The sequence below is a fragment of the Notechis scutatus genome, chromosome 2 (assembly GCF_049901735.1).
Source record: "Notechis scutatus isolate UNSWTSFEM ecotype Mainland chromosome 2, rNotScu1.2, whole genome shotgun sequence".
Classification (NCBI taxonomy): Eukaryota; Metazoa; Chordata; class Lepidosauria; order Squamata; family Elapidae; genus Notechis; species Notechis scutatus.
In genome coordinates, this window is record NC_142010.1 from 164549981 (window position 1) to 164563812 (window position 13832).

Here is a 13832-nt window from a genome sequence, read left to right on the forward strand (position 1 = left end):
TAAATGGCTCTTCTGTTGTCTCTGGGGTAATCCTGGAATTATATATCATTGCAGACAACTTTAGTTCCATACATGGTGATTGAAAAGATGAGCTAAGCGGAGTGATGGATTCTCAGAATGACCTTTATCATCTCACTAAACCTTCTGCCTATCAAAACTCTTTTGAGGTGGGAAGACTAACATTACATTTGCCTTCATTTATTTTCTCACCTCTTAGTTTCTTGAACATGGCCAGCTGGGAGCCTTAACTTTATTTCCTCTTGGGTTAGCAGAATGTGACACTTTTATTCTAATTCTGTCAACATAAGTTGGAGTTCAGTTTGGCATTCTGTATAAGGATTCAAGGCTCACCAATATAGTGTGTGTGTTTGAGTCAAACCATTGTCTGTTAACATTGTCATTTTCCCTCTTTATTATACAAAACTCTTTCTTGCAAAAAACATATTATTCTTAAGCTTGTAAAAGTTAGTAAAAACAAAACAAAAAAGCCCTAGGTTATTATATTTTGTGTAGATCCCTAATGTACCAAGTCACACTTTCAAAAACACATTAATTCCAAGAGATACACACATACAAAAATACATATAATATATACACATATACATACACACACAAGCAAAATATCAAAAGACAATGTTCAAAGCATACAATTATTTTAAAAAAGATCATGATCACAAAAAATAACCTTTTAAAACACCAACATTTACAATTTTGAACTGCTCATAAAGTTTTAAAGAAGAGTAATTATTGTTATAGTTCAAAAGTAGAGGGGGGATGGGGGGGACGGTAGAAATGGGTGAACCACCCCTCTCCTAAAAAAAATTAACAACTTTTTCTGATCCAGATAACTATTAATATGTTCCTTCTCCCTAGAGATTGCTCCAGCTATCTAATTAAAGAAAACATTGAACACTACTTCTGCTGAGCATTTTTTTCAACACACTTCTAAGTTTTATGAAGAAATGGAGCTGGATCAAAGCCAGAAAAATGTTTTATGGCTTCAGGCTTTTGAATACCTTACCAACATTCTGGCAGCAAGTAGAAAATAGAACATTTAATATGATACTGAGCATTTCTTTCTTTGGCTACCTTTTAGGAATGGAAGGAACAATGCTGCACAATCTTTCTGTGGTCAGAAAAAGTATTTGACTAAACCCAGCTCCTGCTGCTTCTTAGCTTTTTGAAGGATTATTTATTTATCAATTTATCAGTTCTTTGAATGATCACCTATGACTCCATTCACATAGGCAACACATTTCTGCAGAGCCCATTAGAACTGTCTAAAAATTGCTTGTCTTATACACATACCAAGCGACCTAGATGCAGCACCCACTGAATGTTTTCAGTTTCTAAGTTCAACACAATACATCTGAGGAATAGTGAGATCATCTAAGATCAAGCAAGGTAGAAGGGTCAGTTGTGTGGATTCACGGATGACTGTTTAATGAAGTGCAGGTATAGGTTGGTCGCTTCATCACTATCTCTGTGATTGATACAACTATTAGAGTAGCAACCTTCTTACCTAGAAGAAGATCTGATAATAAAGTGACACCTCATCAGGAACCAAGGTTCTGTCTATAATACTGAATGAAGATGAAAAAATGAGCCTATGTGTTTTTGCAGTGTACTCACATAGGGGAATATACTCAGTGAGGACCACTGATGCTCTCATGGAATGAGGGCTGAGTAGAATAGCAGCTCATAGCAAAGTTTTTGTATGATTGTGTTTCCAAGTATGTAAGCTTCGTTCGTAACGTTTGATTAGCTTTCTGTAAATTTGTTATAGCATTTCAGTATGTGATTGCTTGTCCGTTAATTGGGAGCTACTACTTTCTAATTTATTAATTCTGGTTTGAATTAATCAGCACACACTTAAAGCATATCCCTCCAAATTGCCATTCTTTTATATCTACAATAATATTTTTATTCATTTATTTCAAATAAAACATTACCCTTTCATCTTCTTCGTCGGTAGATGAAAGAGAAGATAGCGTTGCTGCCACCACCGCTGTGCCTTGATGGACACTGCTTCTCAGTTTTGGATTTTCCTCTTTTTGAAGACATCTAGACAACCTGTAAGCTATTTCCTAATAAAATCAATAAAAACAAAAATTACTCACCTGCTTATCAATTTAAATCCACAATTCTTTAGAAGAAAATAAAGCAAAAATCAACAGAAGCAGTTAATTATGCAGATATTTTGGCCAAATATCCTATTCACTCCATTCATGAAATGCATGGTATTGGAAGATAAATGTTACCTAGAAATCATATGGAAGCTTGTCTCAACAATTGTTTTTGCTGTTGTTTTAATAGAAATCATTTTTAGTTCTAATTAAAGGGCTTATATATACAAACAATTGGATTTCCTTCCAGATATAGATTCCCCATCTCTCAGTCCTACCACCAGAGAACCCTCTGAAATAAAAATTAGGTGCAACTTTGTTTGGCTTTGTGTTATTCCTTCTGCAAAAGAAAGGGGAGATAAATAGGCAACCACCTCTGATTAGACACTTCCACTTTCTTTAACAGTTCATAACAGAAGTAAAACTCATAATGACATCATTTTTCTTCTTCTTTCATTCAAATGCCATTACAAGTACTCCTCGACTTTTGACCATTCATTTAGAGACTGTTCGAAGTTAGGACAGCATTGAAAAAAGTGACTTACAATCAGCACGCTGTCCCTGCAATCACACGATCACCATTTGCAATCTTCCCAGATAGCTGCCAACAAGCAAAGTCAATGGGGAAGCCAGCATGTCAGCAAGTCAATGGGAAAGCCAGCATGGAAGGTTACAAGTCACAGTCATGTGATGTCTCACTTAATGACCATATGGCTCACTTAACCACCACAGCAAAAAGGTCGCAAAATTGGGTGCAATCACATGATGCCTCACTTAATGACCACGCTGCTTAATGATGAATTTTCTAATTCTTATTGTGATTGTAAGTTGAGAACTACCTGTAGATCTATATTGGTTCCAAAAAAACACCGAAAAAACTCCAACAATGTCTATCTCAACTAAACAACTGAGAATGGAGAGACTGAGAGTATTCTTTCATGCTTTTAATACAAATAAGACATACTGAATCTCAATTGCAACATTTGTTTTTCTCTCCCACTCAGACTTAAAGGATGCAGTCTACCGTATCTGGTAGATCTCTTAATCTACCAGGGAATCTTTTCAGGGGTTACATGGGGATGTATTGAGAATCAAAGGAGCATAAGATTTATTCAGCAAGTTTCTTTTTTGGTTATGTGGCATTAGACTTTAATGCTGAATTTTAACCTATAGAGGTGGAATTTATAGCAACAGAGACAGTGAAGGAATATATAAATACTACACAAACTAGAATATAAGCCACTTCATCAAATTTTAGCATGTATTTAAGAAGCTTCCATAAAAGTTAGTTGATTGCACTGTTTGACTGTTAAGTAAGATTTTATATGCATATTCTATCACCGTGATGGCAAACCTGTGGCACGCAGAGCCACTTCTGCCGGCATGCGAGAGGTTGCCGGAAAAGCCTCACTGCGCATGCGCGCGCCACCCGACAGCTGATTGTCAAGTATCTGGAATGCATGCCCAAGGGGTGGGGGGGCATGGGGGGGAACCGCACACATTGCCTTCTGGGTGCTGGCACACAAGTGCACGAGCGTGCATGCAAATTTTTAGCACAGGAGTCCAAAAAGGTTAGCCACCACTGCTCTATCATATAATTTTTATATCAGGCACTAAGTGTGTTTATGTGTGTGTGTGAGTGCGTGCGTGTGTGTGTATGTGTGTAATTTCATATGATGTGGAGAAAGTAACTTGGCAGATTAGAGGCTGAGTTAACAGACTTCTTATTCTGCTGCCCTACATTCCTGCTACCCGAGGACACTGATATGTTTAGTTCTGAGGATCTCCCTTGTTGCCTTTAGGGGGCTTTAATTCATGCCAAGGCCACCTCATCAGGGTTTCCAGACCATTGCAAGACACGTATACAGGGGTGGGATTCTACCAGTTCACACCTATTTGCTAGAACCGGTTGTTAACATTCTAAGCAATTCAGAGAACCGGTTGTTAGAAGAAATTACTGGCCTAAATCCTGTAAGGAAGTCAGGAAGAAAACATTCTGGTGTAGCTTACAGAATCTGCCTCTCCGTTAACCCTTATTACATTCTTGGCAGGACTAGACTTCCTGCCTCTGAAACTTCTCTGGAGTTTTTTCCCCTCCTTTGCTGGTACTTTATTTGTGTGGAGTGATCATTCAAAGTTACAATGGCACTGAAAAAGTGACTTACGACCATTTTTCACACTTATGGCTGTTGCAGCATCCCCACAGTCATGAGAGGCCAGGCGAGGAGATGCGTGCCTCAATGTGAGTGATATTGAGTTGGCCACACCCAGCCAATAACATGACCACCAAGCCACACCCACCAACTAAGCCACGCCCACAGAACTGGTTGTTAAAAAATTTGAATCCCACCCCTGCACATATAGGTAACAGTTTTGATATTGAATTTCTATTCTGCAATATTGCATTGTCAATTAGAATGATGTGCCACTCAATTTTGACAGGTACTGATGAAAAGGTGATTAAAAAACTGTATGGATATTTATTAGAAACTAAATTAGAAGAAGAACAAGTTAAAGAAGCTATGATTGCTTGGGGGAAGAACTTTGGATATGGGATTGATTTAGAGAAATGGCAAAAATTGTGGTCTCAAAATTATAAAATGACAATGTCAACAGCTTATAAAGAAAAATTGTATAACATGTTTTACAGGTGGCATTTCCCCCGAAAAGAATAGCAAGAATGTTCAAGAATAAGTCCGAAAAATGTTGGAAATGTCATCAGACACCTGGCTCATATTACCATATTTGGTGGACTTGTGCGGACGCTAGAAAATACTGGACTAAAATCCACATGTGGTTGGAAAAAATGACAAAAAAAATATAGATTTGAAGCCAGAGATATTTTTATTGGGAATTTTACCTGATACATATAGCAAAGATTTGAAATACCTGATTGTAAATGTATTAACAGCGGCTAGGATTGTATTTGCTAAAAACTGGAAAAATGAGAAAATACCATCGCAGGAGGAAATCATTAAGAAAATATTGGAATGTGCTGAAATGAGTAGATTGACATTTGAAATTAGAGAAGAGGATAAACAATTTTATAAAATTTGAGACCTTCTCTATTAATGGTTAGATAATAAAATACAATAATGAAATATGTAGATTTTTAGAAAATAATAAATATATAAAGATGTATTTTTTTTATTATATCTACAAAATGCTTTTAGGATAGATTTGAAAGGATTATATGAATTGTTATAAAATAAACTAAGTAAATTATGGTTATCTCGTAGAATATGAATGAATAAAATTATAGTCAAATGATTGATTAATAATGATACTAGGGTATTCAATTTTTGATTGATAATATGAGTTATTATGCAATGTAACTATAACTGAAGACTACGAAATGGAGGCACAAAAATTTTTTGTAAACCAACCGGCACACTGCTTGTATACTTATGGAAGAAAGGTTGATGTTTTTATGTTTTGTTTGTTTATGTTTGTTTTTAAAAACCAATAAAATTTACAAAAAAAAATATAGAATGATGTGCTACTGTACAAAGGCTGATGAATCACATGTTTCATAAGTGCTCTACCATTTTTTAAAAATGAGTTTTTGTTGCAGCCTTAGCTATGTGTCAGATTGAGGTAGTTCAGACAGTGGACAATTTTTTAAGTAGCCTCTCTAAATGAACAGAATTTCATTTTATTTCATCTCCTAGAAACCTAGAGGCATTGAAATAAGAACATTATAGCATGAGCAGCAGAATACTGAAAATGAGTACAATGGATGTAAGTAAATAATTTTTTGTCAAGCCTATTCTATAGAGATGGTGACAATAGCAAAATATTTCTACTACTACTGCATCCTACAGTATCCTACAATCGACAATGGAACTTTTTCTGGGAAGTCAGGAGCTTGTACTAACAATGCCACCAAAAAGATAATGTAATAACTATAGACAGACTTAACAATGATTGCAATGATGTGCTATCATGTTAGAATTACCTCTTAGTAACCACATAGACTTTCTCCCTGAAAGAATGGCCTACTGTCAGGTAAAACTCATCATATCCATAATATTGTATTGTTAACTCATAGTGCATTATTAGTTAGTTATTTAGTCAATTATTAACTGTTTAGCTTGTCTAATACACTTTTAAAGTGAAGCTAACCCTACATATTTGCTGACCAAATATCTTCTCCATGTTTTATAATTACAATAATTTAATTAGAAATGTAGCTTTATTGTCCTATTGTTTTTTTCCCTTTTCCAATAAAGAATTGTTGCATCAAACTATTTTTCTTTTTCTACTGCAAAGTTTGGTCAAAGAGGATAATAAATATATTTCATTTGCACTCTTTGGTCAGAACTGACAGTGTAAAAAAAAACCTTGAGAATTTTTGTCATCCTTACCAGACAAGAGGTAACTTGAGGTTAACTAACGCTAAAAAGCTTGAGAAAATATGGTGCAGCATCTTTAGTTGTATGCTTTTCAGTTCAGAATGATGGTAGATATTTCTTACTGCATTTCTATTGGGAAGATGGAATGACTACATTATGGGAGTTTACCTGTATTCCTCAAGAAATTATAATGGAACCAGGAGTAACATATTGTATATAGTTAAGGGAAAAGTCAAAATATCAGTCAATGACAGGAAGGAAGGAAGGAAGGAAGGAAGGAAGGAAGGAAGGAAGGAAGGAATTTGTAAATACATCAGTTGGTATGACCTTATCCATTATTTATCTTTTGAAAGTATTATGCACTTTTGCCCTTTATTAGCCATACGGTAAATAACTAAATAAATGCCCTTTATTATCCAAATTATATTGCTTTTCAAATAAATAAAGTTTTTTTAAGGAAATATTAATTCTGCCGTTTCTACAAAGGGGTTTACAAACATATAAATGGATACCTCAAATATAAAAATTATCCATAATACACTAGTTATTGAATAAATACTCAGATAGACAACAATTTCAGCAGTAATGGTTTCCAAAGGAAATTGTCTTACAGATCAGAACTATGTAATAAATGTCGATTAATTCTTAGGGGAAGATTTCATCTCATGATGGTTGTTATTTAGGGCTTCAGATTGTTTAAATATAAAAAATATACATGTACATTTTCCACCAGAATGGTTTTCTTGCTGAATGTTCTATTTTGAATTAACCTTTTTGCATCTCAGAAACCATTTAATATTATTTTAGCCCTAATAACCTGGAGACATATTTGGAGCTGTTCGAAACTGCCGCTGCTTTGACATATAAAATGTATCCAGTAAATGTTTTCATGCTTGGTATAGGGTGGTCAACAAATAATTGCACATAATTAGTAATTATTTAATTATTTTAATTAAAAATTAAAAATCAATACATATAAAAGTCAAGAGAAAATGATTTATGTTGCTTCTATACAGGTACTCCTCGACTTACGACAACTGAGCCCAAAATTTATATTGCTAAGTGAGACATTTGTTAAGTGAGTTTTGCCCCATTTACAACTTTTCTGTGATGACTCCCCCAAAAGCATTCCCAGATACCTCTCCAGATAATAATTCTGAGGGGGATGAACCAGGCCCAAGCACATCAGGATGGGAGTTGGTCAATGGATCAGAGCAGCTGGCTGAGAGCGATTTGGCTGAAGCACAGCTGCAGCAGAACAGCCCAGAGGCTTCAGGTGGGGAAAGAATGCAACTGCAGCTGGTTAGTGATGAGGAGGGGGAACTGCCTTCTGCACCTGAGCCGAGAACATGTAGGGCAGAGAAAAGCAGGAGCAGCAAAGGTCATCCCAATTACTTGCAAGGTGGCAGTCTCGTCCCTCTTGATGGGATGCACCAGAAGCTGGCTATTTAGCACAGCGGATAGATGGAGATGAAGCTGGAACAATGTGATCATTTCCTAGCTGCGTGTTTCCTGGACGTTGTGATTCCTGTCTTGCTTTGGACTGACACCCTACCTTGACTTTGGATTGTGCCTGGTGAACTCTGGACTTCTTGTGTTGTGGATTTAGTTCTGCCTGGTGGATTTGTCTTTGGGAAACTTTCAAGTGCACTGTGGATTCACTGGCTATTGCTCTATGGACTAGCATTGGTCTGCTTTTGGTTGGACTTAATTGGGTCAGTTCCGGGGGTTTTGGTGGAGGGAATTGCTGGGGAATATTAATAAATGTACTAAACCACCATGATGTGTGTGTGCAAATGAGCGGGACAGCATACTTTCTTGCCCCAGGAGTTAAGTGAATCACTGCAGTTGTTAAATTAGGCACAGGATTGTTAAATGAATCTGGCTTCCCTGTTGATTTGTCTTATCCGAAGGATGAAAAAGGGGGGCACATGGTCCTGGGTCATTGCAATCATCATAAACATGAGTCAGCTACCAAATGCTCCTGTTTCGATTATGTGACCATGGAGGTGCTGCAATGGTCGTAAGGGTGAAAAATGTCTCTTTTTTCAGTGCCACTGTAACTTTCAACGGTCGCTAAACAAAGTGTTGTAAGTCACCTGTACTAGATCAGTTATATGGACCAATGCACAAACTAAACAGGCAAATCATTCAAAGCAGAGGTTTAAATACATGAAAGATCCATCTATAGCAATAGCACTTTATAGTGCTTTACTCTCTAAGCAGTTTACAGAGTCAGCATATTGCCCCCAACAATTTGGGTCCTCATTTTACCCACCTCGGAAGGATGGAAGGCTGAGTCAACCTTGAGCCTGGTGGGATTTGAACTGCCAAATTGTAGGCAGCTGGCTGCAGCAGAAGTAGCTTGCACTCTAACCACTGCGCCACAGAGGCTCCATGCTTACAAAGTAGCTCTCTATACATTCTCTCATAAGGAAAATCTTCCTGCAAGTGGGAATTCATTTATTTATATCCTGCTGTTTCTTCACAGGACTATGTGATGGCATTCAGAACTTTACTCATTTTTCTTTACACAGACCCTGTAAGACAATCTGGGTTGAGACTTTCATGACGACTTCGCATCAGACCAACTCTTTTCTGATTGGATTGAATCTTAGTTTCCAATAAACTGTATTCTTTAGAATAAAATCTGTACCGGAAGTGGTTTTTTTAAAGAAAGAATAAAATTTTGGCAAAACACTGGCATTATAATACTTAGAAACATGTAATCAAAATCTACAATGAAACATTAAAACATTTATCTTTCATTTGCAACTGTAGGATTGTCTAAAATGATTGTGAAGAATTGACAAAAAGGCTCCTGTTCTCCTGAGCCAACTGCTGATGAATAATGCATACTTGCACAACACCAATAGCAGTGTTAGAGAATTAAAGTTCCTAATGCAAATAAAACAAATTAAATAGAATTGGCTGATTAAACACTTGGCTTATAAAAATAAAAAGAGAATAGCACATGATATGGCATGCAAATACACAAATTACTTCCCAATTAGCACATAGCCTTTAATTATAAAAACAGGAATATTCTTAGTATAACATTGCATTCACAAAAGTTATGTTTATTCTAGTAGTTGAATTGAATAATTATGCAACAGTTAAAATACATGTTAAAAAGTAAATGGCTTATTTGACAGGTTTGGCCAGAGAAAATTTAGTTTTCTTGTTGTTCTCCCAGCCTAATATATTACACTTATTTCTGCTTTTCATTTATTCTCAGTGTTGGCACAAACACAGAAACAAATGTGGATACAGATCTTTTCTGAAGAAAAGACAAATGCTTATTCCTCATGGGAGTTTCATGAGTAGTATATTCAGGCTTCAAAAAGGCATCCATTCAAAGGAATCATTTCAAACAAACAGACAAATAAATGAATACATTGATATATAGAGGATTTTATTGTTCACTATAGTCCTTTCCCCTATATCCATCATTCATCTGCCATATTGTTTACTATAACATGAAATTGCTCTTTTTGTCCATACAATATATTATACCAACCAAAGGGCAGATGTGGTATCTACAATACCACAGAAATTCCAAGATTTGAATATGAATAGTGAGTATCTCTCAGTATGTCTGGCACACAGATAATTATTTAATTTTGTAGTTTAAATCTGTACGTTGCTCTTCTAGAAGCAGCTTTGCCCAGGACAGTTTACAACAGACTAAAATAGTCAAAATTCTTATGTTAAAAAAAGCAAACACAATAATTAAAATATGATTAAAACAATAAAAACAACCACCTGTATTTTTTTTAAAATAAGTATGTTTAACATGTAAACTAATTAATTTCCATTTGCTGTCTAGCAAAGACATGTCCATTTAAGTTTTAAGATTTAAGTTTTCAGTCAGTGTAATTGGTGTGTGGTTTTTAAGCATGGATTCCCACATTGATAAAGAGGCTAATAGCTGTTGTGTAAACTATAGCCAGCTGAAAGTTGGCTCCTCTGAGAAGCAGCTTTAATTCCCAGCACACCATTAGGGTGAGACAAATAAAACAAAAAGCTTTGATTGTATTTAAAATTCAAATTTGAAAGTGAAAGTATTGATCAGAATTCTTGTGGAGTAACCATATCCTTTTCACCTAGCAAATCTTATTAATCAGGGCTCAGAGAAATTTAATCGTTATTTATTTATTAGTTACTACCTAACTTCTCAATGAATCTGGGTGGCTTACAATGAATAGAAATACAGTGCTCAAAAAATAAAGGGAACACTTAAACAACATAATGTAACTCCAAGTCAATCACACTTCTGTGAAATCAAACTGTCCACTTAGGTAGCAACACTGATTGACAATCAATTTCACATGCTGTTGTGCAAATGGAATAGACAACAGGTGGAAAGCATAGGCAAGACATCCCCAATAAAGGAGTGGTTCTGCAGGTGGTGACCACAGACCACTTCTCAGTTCCTATGCTTTCTGGCTGATGGTTTGGTCACTTTTGAATGCTGGCGGTGCTTTCACTCTACTGGTAGCATGAGACGGAGTCTACAACCCACACAAGTGGCTCAGGTAGTGCAGCTCATCCAGGATGGCACATCAATGCGAGCTGTAGCAAGAAGGTTTGATGTGTCTGTCAGCGTAGTGTCCAGAGCATGGAGGCGCTACCAGGAGACAGGCCAGTACATCAGGAGCCGTGGAGGAGGCCATAGGAGGGCAACAACACAGCATCAGGACCGCTACCTCCGCCTTTGTGCAAGGAGGGACAGGAGGAACACTGCCAGAGTCCTGCAAAATGACCTCCAGCGGGCCACAAATGTGCATGTGGCTGCTCAAACGGTCAGAAACAGACTCCATGAGGGTGGTATGAGGGCCTGATGTCCACAGGTGGGGGTTGTGGGTGCTTGGCAGCCTACCCACCCTTAGACTCTGATTTATCAACATGGTTAAATATGGTCTGAGTTATATGAAAATTAAGTGGATGTATTATATAGTTGATTTGAAAATCATTTTTGATTTTCATCAGTGGTTGCTCATCAGATTGGAGTAAGATATAAAATGGTTGCTACAAGGTTTAGTCCTGTACCCTATAACAATTTTATTGATGATTTAGATGAAGTGATGGAGGGAATTTACAGATAACACATTAGGAAGCACAGAACAGTTTGGTAGGTTAGTGAAACTGTCTGAAAAGTAACAAAATATACATCCAGAGCAGAGCCTAGCCTGGTAATGATTATGAAAACATCTTGGAATAGTAGCTCATTACAATCTGAATTTGAGTTAGCAATGTGACATCATGTGCGCAAATATAATTTTAGGTGCACAGTTTTCAACTTACAAGAAACTCCACTTGACTCCGCATTGAGCATTGATTATATATTAACTGTAATTCTAGAGTATATACTTTTAAAAGGATTCAGGCAAACAGAACAAGTGTAGGGACTAAGAAGATGATTGATGGTTAAATATTGAATGCTATGAAAATAGAAGGAACTGGACATGTTCAGACTTTAGAAGAGAAGCTGTAGAGGGGGACATAGGATAGATTATTTAAATATCAGAAAATATACCACATAGATGACTGTCAATATCTGCTCTTTTCTATTGAGTAACAGGAAGTATTTCATTTAAATTATAGAAAAATAGTTCCAAAAAACATCCTAACACTAAGAGCAATTCAACCAGTGAACTAGACAGTAATGGGCTCCCTGTCTTGGATGTGTCCGAGAAGCTAGATTGCCTCCACGTGTGTTAATTGGGATTGCTGCCCTGAGGAAAGGCTTGGACCTGATGGTCTAAATGTCTCCTTTGAACTCTAAGATTCTATAATTCTATTAATGCTATACAACCATTCATCCTATGCAATACTAGAAACAAACAAATCAAAGCAATCAAAGTTCAACTGTGTCTATTGCATGATTATGAGCCCTAGTGTGTTTCTTTCTGCCTATCAAGCTGCCTATCAAGCTGCCTGCCACCTGGTTTTCTAGTTATTCATTGATCAGCTTCATTGCTGTCCAGTAAACCCATGAGGCAGTCAAGCTCTGTAGTATCTGAGAAACAATTTAGTTAAGTTTCATTGTTCCAAATCAAGATTGATAGTACTGATTATTCCAGCTATTGGAAAATTGTACACACATCTGGGAACCATTGGATTCCACAAGTTTCTAAAGATAAATCATTTCAATATATTGATTTGCAATATATTATTTTATTATTTTTATTTACTAGTATGCAAAACGTAGTCACCGAACTGGTAGTAACACCAGTTGAATCCCACCCCTGTAGAATTGGGTATGTTTAGTTTAATGAAAAGAAGGACTAAGGGTGATATGATAGCAGTGTTCCAAAATCTAAGAGGTTGCCAAAAAGAAGAGGGAGTCAGCCTATTATCCAAAGCATCTGAAGGCAGGACAAGAAACAGTGGATGGAAACTAATCAAGGAAAGAAGCAACCAAACTAAGGATAAATTTTCTGACAGTTAGAACAATTAATCAATGGAACAACTTGCCTCCAGAAGTTACAGATGCTCCAATACTGGAAGTTTTTAAAGAAGAGGCTGAACAACCATTTGTCTGAAATGGCAGGGGTGGGATTCTACCAGTTCGCAACTATTCGCTAGAACCGGTTGTTAACATTCTAAGCAGTTTGGAGAACCGGTTGTTAGAAGAAATTACTGGCCTAATCCTGTAAGGAAGGCAGGAAGGAAACATTCTGGTGTTGCTTACAGAAACTGTCTCTCCATTGACCGTTATTACATTCTTGGCAGGACTAGACTTTCTGTCTCAGGAATGTCTCTGGAGTTTTTCCCCCCTCCTTTGCTGGTACTTTGCTTGTGTGGAGTGACCATTCAAAGATACAATGGCACTGAAAAAAGTGACTTATGACCATTTTTCACACTTACGACTGTTGCAGCATCCCCAGTCACGAGGCCAGGCGAGGAGATGCATGCCTCGATGTGAGTGATATTGAGTTGGCCACACCCAGCCTATAACATGACCACCAAGCCATGTCCACCCAGTCACATGACCACCAACCACGCCCACTGCCTAAGCCACGCCCACAGAACCGGTTGTTAAAAATTTGAATCCCACCCCTGTGAAATGGTATAGTGTTTCCTGCCTGAGCAGGGGTTTGGACTAGATGACCTCCAAGGTTCCTTCCAACTCTTTTATTCTGTTATATGTAGAATTATAATCTATAAATGGTTTCCAAGTTTAATTATCATTCTTCAGATAAGGTGGTTTGCCATTCTGAAAGGAAACTATAAGTAATTTTCAATAAAAAGCATTAAGCGTTCTGGCAGTCACAATCATATACACAGGTAACTTAAGTGTTCTTTGTGAGGATAGTAGGCTTAATAATGTGTAACAAAAAATAGA

At 36.8% G+C, this 13832-nt stretch overlaps 1 protein-coding gene across 23 annotated transcripts in view; it reads right to left on the reverse strand.

Annotated features, from left to right (window-relative positions):
• ADGRL3 (adhesion G protein-coupled receptor L3) overlaps positions 1-13832 on the reverse strand; it is a 573686-nt gene that overhangs the window by 372885 nt on the left and 186969 nt on the right. For all 23 annotated transcript variants that reach the window (XM_087957273.1, XM_087957271.1, XM_087957269.1 and 20 more), the window contains one exon: positions 1953-2087. The gene's annotated coding sequence lies outside the window, so the exon portion shown is untranslated. The remainder of the gene's footprint in view (positions 1-1952; positions 2088-13832) is intronic.